This window comes from Coturnix japonica, chromosome 8 (genome assembly GCF_054131305.1).
Source record: "Coturnix japonica strain WE chromosome 8, WE-NBRP24, whole genome shotgun sequence".
Classification (NCBI taxonomy): Eukaryota; Metazoa; Chordata; class Aves; order Galliformes; family Phasianidae; genus Coturnix; species Coturnix japonica.
Genome location: NC_140670.1, coordinates 10655353 through 10661963, shown reverse-complemented (window position 1 = coordinate 10661963; position 6611 = coordinate 10655353).

The following is a 6611-nucleotide window of genomic DNA, read 5'->3' as shown; positions in this document are numbered from 1 at the left end:
CAAGACAAATGAAGAAGTGTGAGACAAGCGGTCGTCCTTAATTCCAAATTTCCTGCCATTGGCCAGTTTAAACCATAGATCTGATGTTGTTAGGACAATATTTTCTTCTATATGTGTCTTACTGGTGATGTTAACTACTTACTGTTTATTTCCTACAGCAGCTGGGAACACGGAAACATGTACTGAAAGGGCTGAGTCACCTCTCTGTTGTCTAATGTTAGCATCACAGCCTGGACACAGCTTGGTAAGGATGTTCGTGCCTCCAGAACCAGGAGCTTCTGTCAGGGTGGAGTATAGACCTTCAAAAAGGAAGAAAAAAAAAGAAGCAGAGAGAAGCAGTGCCAAATGGGGGAGCGCCGACATACAATGAGCAGGGATGGACAGTCAGACCTTAATCCCACTAAATGGAAAGCAGATAGCCCTGAAGGGAACTTCTGCTACTCTTGTCTCATCAACCAAACTGTGATGTTTTCAACTAATTGAGGACAAGCAGAGCTTGCAAGGAACAGCAGGAGCCACTGCCATTATCTTCTCCCCGCTTTGCTTGCCAGCTGGAAGCAAGACCCCAGCACAAGCCCCCAGCACCAGCCTGGGGACTCCCCATGGATTCAATTTGGGTTAATAACATCCACGTTCCCTGGGAGCTAGGGATTTGTTATGGAAATGCTGCCAGAAAGGCTTAGCTTTGGCTCCTCTTCCCAAACATTCACAGAAAGGCTTCAAAGTGTCCATCAGGAGCCTGAGCTGAGTTGAAGACACAGGCAAGCAGGGAGAGATGCACCATCAGGGCTGTGGTTCCTGACAGAGACGTGGGGCAACAACAAGCTCTGGTTATCTAGGACTACAACAGACGGAGGGTCCTCTCCTTCCTTCCCTTCACAGTCCTCCTTTCCCAAATGCTCCTCTGGAAAAGCAGGTGAAATATACTGGGGTTTTTCTCATAAGCCATCTTCACTGCCTGCTCCACCTCTGCACCTTTCCATTGGCAAGGAAGGTGCCATTTGGGGCTGCTTGTCACCAGCTGAGATAAGCAGAGGTGCAAGAAAAAAAATAATTACCTTTCTATTTTTTTAGGGAAATACAGCAAAAGAAGGATAGAGGATATGAGACTGCCGGCAGGAAACCAAGTCTTAGCAAAGTGAGGTGTAATGAACAAAAAACACCAGTCCACAGGGCTCTCTGCAGGGGATGGTCACAACCCTAATGGAACCATCAGAAAAATATTGTTTTCCTTGCAGTAACACCTCAAGACCAATTTACTACAAAGAAGAGAGAGCTGTAAAAGACTGGGAAGTCACTTCATCCAGTGCTGCTTCCCAGGGACAGCATGAGGCCAGTTCAATTTGCGCCTTTTATCACCATTGCCTGAGTCTTGTTGCTGCTTTGCAGGAGCCCTCTCCCCAAGGCAATAAAACCAAAATTACTGCAGAAAGCAGGTTGTGGAAACAGCTCACCTGAAATTCAGGGGAGCTTTGCTGGGGTGAAAGCAGCCAAAAGACACTGGTGAATCCATCTGCCCCAGGTACCCGGCAGATCCCAGCCTCGGTAAAACCCTTCACACAGCACCAGGTGCCCTTCCCATGTGCTGAAGCAGTACAACATGAGCTCCCCATTTCTGTGGGCTCTAATTTACAACCAGAGCATCCCCATGCCCTACATTCCACTTCCTCTCCTATGCTTCCCCAGTGCATTTCTTTCCCCTTCAGGAGACCCTCCACAATTTTTTCCATCATTTTTCTTCTCCACTCCTGAGAGATGAGGGTCCCAACAGCTACTTGCCTCTCTTCTGCTGCAGCACTGCTGAGGATGAGCTGACCTGCCGAGCAACCCCCCCTCCCAGTCCAGAGCTCCTCTCTCCCAGCTTTGTTTTCAGGCAAAATTAGGCTGAGTTTCAAGCAAACCTGGGCTGGGCTTCAATTGAGCTTGAGCCAAGTCTTAATTTATACTGTCAGTGTATTGTTTGGGGTCAAACCCATAAGACACATGGTGGCTTCACTTCATTTTTGCTCCAATTTGAAAGCATCTGAGATGTCCCGGCTGCATTTCACTGCTGGCAATTGCCCTGACCACAACACAGAGAAGGGCTCATCTGGGAGCCGAACAAGGGGCTGGGCTGAGCAAAGAGTAAATGCATGGGGCTTCAAGTCTGGCCCAGGCAGTTACTTCAGGGTCATCCTCCCAAATGATAAATTCTCAAAAAACAAATCTCAGTGCAGGGGAAGATGCTGTTACTCTTAATTATACAGAGATGCATTTTAGCAAGTAACCCTTTGCCTGCAAGGGCTGCACATGATGGTAGGGCTTAACTAGGAAAATGTTTCTTCATTTGAGCACATCCAGCCAATGATCTTGATTTTGTCAGGTTAGGGTTTTGTCTGCACCACAGAAACAGAAAACACCCTGAATTAGCAAGGGGAGCAGTGAATCAGGCTGGCATCAGGTGATGAGGTAGGAAGTTCCTCCATTCCCACAGATTTTGCCAGCAGCAAGGATGGAAAAGTTGGTTAAGTTCAGCCAAGAACATCTACCCCATGCACAGCTCCCACACATATATAACATAGGTATGACAAAACAGATATGAGCTACCTCTTCCCTGCACCAGCACAAAAGAGGCAAGCCATGGTCAGCTACAGTGAGGGGAGGGTCTGCATCTCCTCCAATATAAAATGCTGACTTCAGAGATGCCACCAAGATGACTGCTTGGAGGCCAGCAAGGCCACAGGCTGGAGCACAGCCCTTCTCTGCAAATTTTGCTCTCCCTGATGGGAAAGTTTAGTCTTGCTGGGAGCCTGCATTTATCTTGTGGCTGGAGGAATTGCTCTGAACTGGAGACCAGTAAGTTAAACAATCTCCCCAGCTTGCCTTTGTGCTGCAAACATGTTACACAGTACTTCCATAGTTTGGGCAATAGTGAGGCTGTGTATCATGTATAATTCCTGGCCATCTGGAACAAGCATTAACCACAAATAAGCAAATTTGCTTGTTCTTTACTGCAAAGAAAGAACTTTGCCAGAGCAGTGCTCACTTCCACCAATGACAGATGTTTTGGGCACGCTTGGGTACCAATGTGCATGCGAACCAGAAATCACCCCTGTCCGCCCTGAGAACCCGCCAAGTTTTACAGACTGAGATTCTTGAATGCAAAGGAAAAAAAAATCTGCTTTTTAAGTTGACTCAAGTTTACTTTTTTCCTGGCTCTTTGGCCTGGTATCCCTGTGGACCAAAGCTCACCCCATGGCTCCAACGCTCTTTGTCCTGCCAAGTTTTGCAGCGGCGGGCAGCTTGCAGGCGATGCACGACAGACAACCGTATGGCTGAGTTTGGAGGGACACACAGAAGCAAGACCCCCATCAACACATCTGAACCAGTGCCTGGAAAAGTCCCCAGCCCCAGGATTAGGGGCTTCCTACAGAAGCAGCCCATACCCGCCTGCACACGTTCTCCCTTGCCTCTCATACACTCACACGCACAGGCAGCCGCTCACTTACTTTCAACCTCCCACACATAGCAGAGGGACAAAATGAAATCAATAAATAACCACCGTTAGCTCCTGCATTTCCAAAGTAGTGAACAGGGATTTGAATACATGTAATTTCCATTAACCTCATTTAGAGTCAAAAACCGTAACACCCTGGCCACTGCTCTACGAACGTCCGGGCTTACTGCAAGCCACTGGTGCTGGCAAGTTCTTGCTGTTTCTTTGCCCAGATGCAGGATTCTTTTTTGTTATTATTATTTACTTTTTTTTTAGCTGGGCAGCTGCTGTCCTTAAGTTCTCGTTTCACTGCTGCTGTTCTCAATTTACCAGCATTATTCAAAAGGGGGCCATGGTCCAGAACCACCACCCCTGGGTGCCTGGGATTTCGGTAGCAGGCTGCTGGAGAGCTCTGCACTTGGCTGCTAACCTGTGTGCAACCCCACTTCAAAGCTGTCACATTTTTCATAGAAGTTGCCCCGAAAATATGTGCACCCTCAGCCTCTGCTGCCCAAACAGGAGCAAGGTTCTGTGTCCCACCCCATTTTTGACACTGCCTCCCATAACATCCATTCAGGTAAACTTAGGAAGTGTGGGATAGACAAGTGAAGCATCTTCTGTGTGAGAAAAGGCTCAAAGACCTGGAGCTGTTCAGTCTGGAGAAGGGAAGACAGAGATGATCTTATCAATGCCTGTAAATATCTTCTCTAGAGATATTCAAAGCCTCTATTATTATTGTAAACTTATTATTATTGTATTTTTCAAGCCCTGATAGTCAGTCAGTGCAAGGGAAACCAATTACAACCTTGCTGTGTTGCACCAAGCAGCTCTTACCCAGACCTCTGCCTGTGTATTTTTAGAGGCTGCTCAGAACTGTGAGAAGACAAGGCAATTGTGCTCCTCTTTGGGAAATCCTTTTCAGGAATAGCAATTTATAATAGGAGCCCAGTGCAAAAGAAAGCACCCTTCCACAGGAAAGCGCCTTTACAATGGCCTTCAAAGCACTGAGGGACGAGGCAGGTGAAGTGTTCCGGGTTGCCCCTTTGTACTCATTTTCTCTTTTGGTCTTCTGGAAAAGGGACCAAAATAAACATACTTTTTTTTTTTTTAATGACTAAACAATATTTTGGATATGAAGGGAAAACAGATGAGAAAGGAACACGTACGTATAACTTTCATGCAACTGAAAACCACACTTTACGTAAAGACACTTTTATATGTGTTTGCTTCCTATGGAAAAAAAATAATTAAAAAAATGTGTTCTCAACACTACCTCAAAATATTTTTGAACAAATGCTTTTTGTTTAAAGAAACTCAGCTGCATCTCAAGCAGCTTAGCACACATACAGCCAAGCACTGCTGGCAGAGACCTTTTTCCAGCACTGCATTTGCACGCCTTTCCTACACAGAGCCCAGAGTTGGGCTCTTTTCTTGTTCCTCAGCATGGGTGATGCAAAGCATGGGTTTGTTTCACGAATGATTTGTTTACAGCTACATTGAAGAAAAGCTCTCTTTTAAGTCACACCTAGAAACAAGCGAGCAAACCCCAGAAGCTGTATTTACACGCAGAGATGCACTTCCATCCACCTGGCCATAAGGAACGAGTCCATCTACACAGCACGGAACCAGTTGCACAGGACAATACGTGCCTCTGTGCACAGCTGCTGAGCAGAACAGTTTATGAAAGCTCATGCACTCCATCCTCAACCACCTGGCTTGGCTTACCAGTGTCCAACCCAAACCATGCTTACGCATAACCCTTCCCTCCGATGGAACATGGAAGGATGTCTTTTACAACATTTTTTGCAAGGCCACCTGTTTTCACAAACCCTCCCAGTGTTTGAATCTTTGAGGATGTCTTTCTCTCTTGCTGCCCTTTGCTCAGGATGAAGCTCGCTTGCTTCAGAGCAGAGCCCCATACACAGCAGTACTGTGATCACACTACAGGCTGCTCCCCATAGGGCAGAGGTGCAGGTGAGGTCTGTTCATGGCACACGCCAGTGTCCCCGCACATCTCTCACCCGCAGCCTTCCCCTCAAATAACATGAGATCTGCCACCCTAAAAATAAGTTCAGCCGACAGCTGATCCCCACACAAAAGATCTTCCTTATCCCAGGAATTCCAGAGGGCTGACAGGCAGGGGAGCAGTCCCACTTTTTGCTCCCAGCCCTGAATACCGCTGTCAGCCTGTCCATCCGTCCATCCCCCAGCATCCTCACAGCTGAGCTCACTGCAAGCCCAAGCAGCCCCAGCACTGGCAGCTCCAGGCTATGGTGGGGGTTAGCAGATATCAGGGCCATACAAGTGCCACCTGCTTTGGCCAGTCACTGCCATAGTGTGAGCGTGGTGCGGATGGATAGAGGGCCATAGCAGTCTGCAAAATGCCTTGTCTCAGCCTCACGTTACTCATATGCACTGCAATCCTGTTCAGCACAGCTCTCCAGCCACAATCCCTGCTCATGCCTGCTGGCACAGGGCTGGCAGTGGCATCAGGACTATATAGACACTGCTGACACCAAAGGCCTTTGTTGTCTATTTATACCCTGCTCTCTAGAAGCAGCTCACAGGCTACAGTCCCACCATGCCTTGTCTCTCCTCACTTTGCAGTCCAGCTCCCAACGGCCCTACTGCTGCCATCTGGGGAGTTACTCCCTTCTCGCTTGTTCTTTTTTATACAGAGCACCATTAGGTGTCCAGATGACACTGTCTGGTTAAAAGGCAAGGAAATACTCTTCTTATCAAAGGAATTATGACGGGCTACTGATCCCAAGATCCCAGCTGTTATCTTCATGGCATACTGAAGTCCATGCCTCCTGCTGCACAGGTGAATTCTGGGGGCAGGGCTCTGAACAGGACTCATTGCAATAACCCAAACACATGATGCAGCCATTAGAATAACCAACTTACACATGCCCCATAAAGGAATTTCTGTATCATTACCTTCATTTTTCAAAAGGACTAGATAACACCATTGATACCCTATGCTGCTGAATGAACTCAAAGCCTATGAGCTCTCAAAGAGCGCCACGAGCTCTGTGATGAATCCATGGATGGACATACCCTTCACCATATGGATAACACGACCTACCTTCCCATCCCTCCTGATTCCTTAATGTTTTTTTACTTGCATCTTATG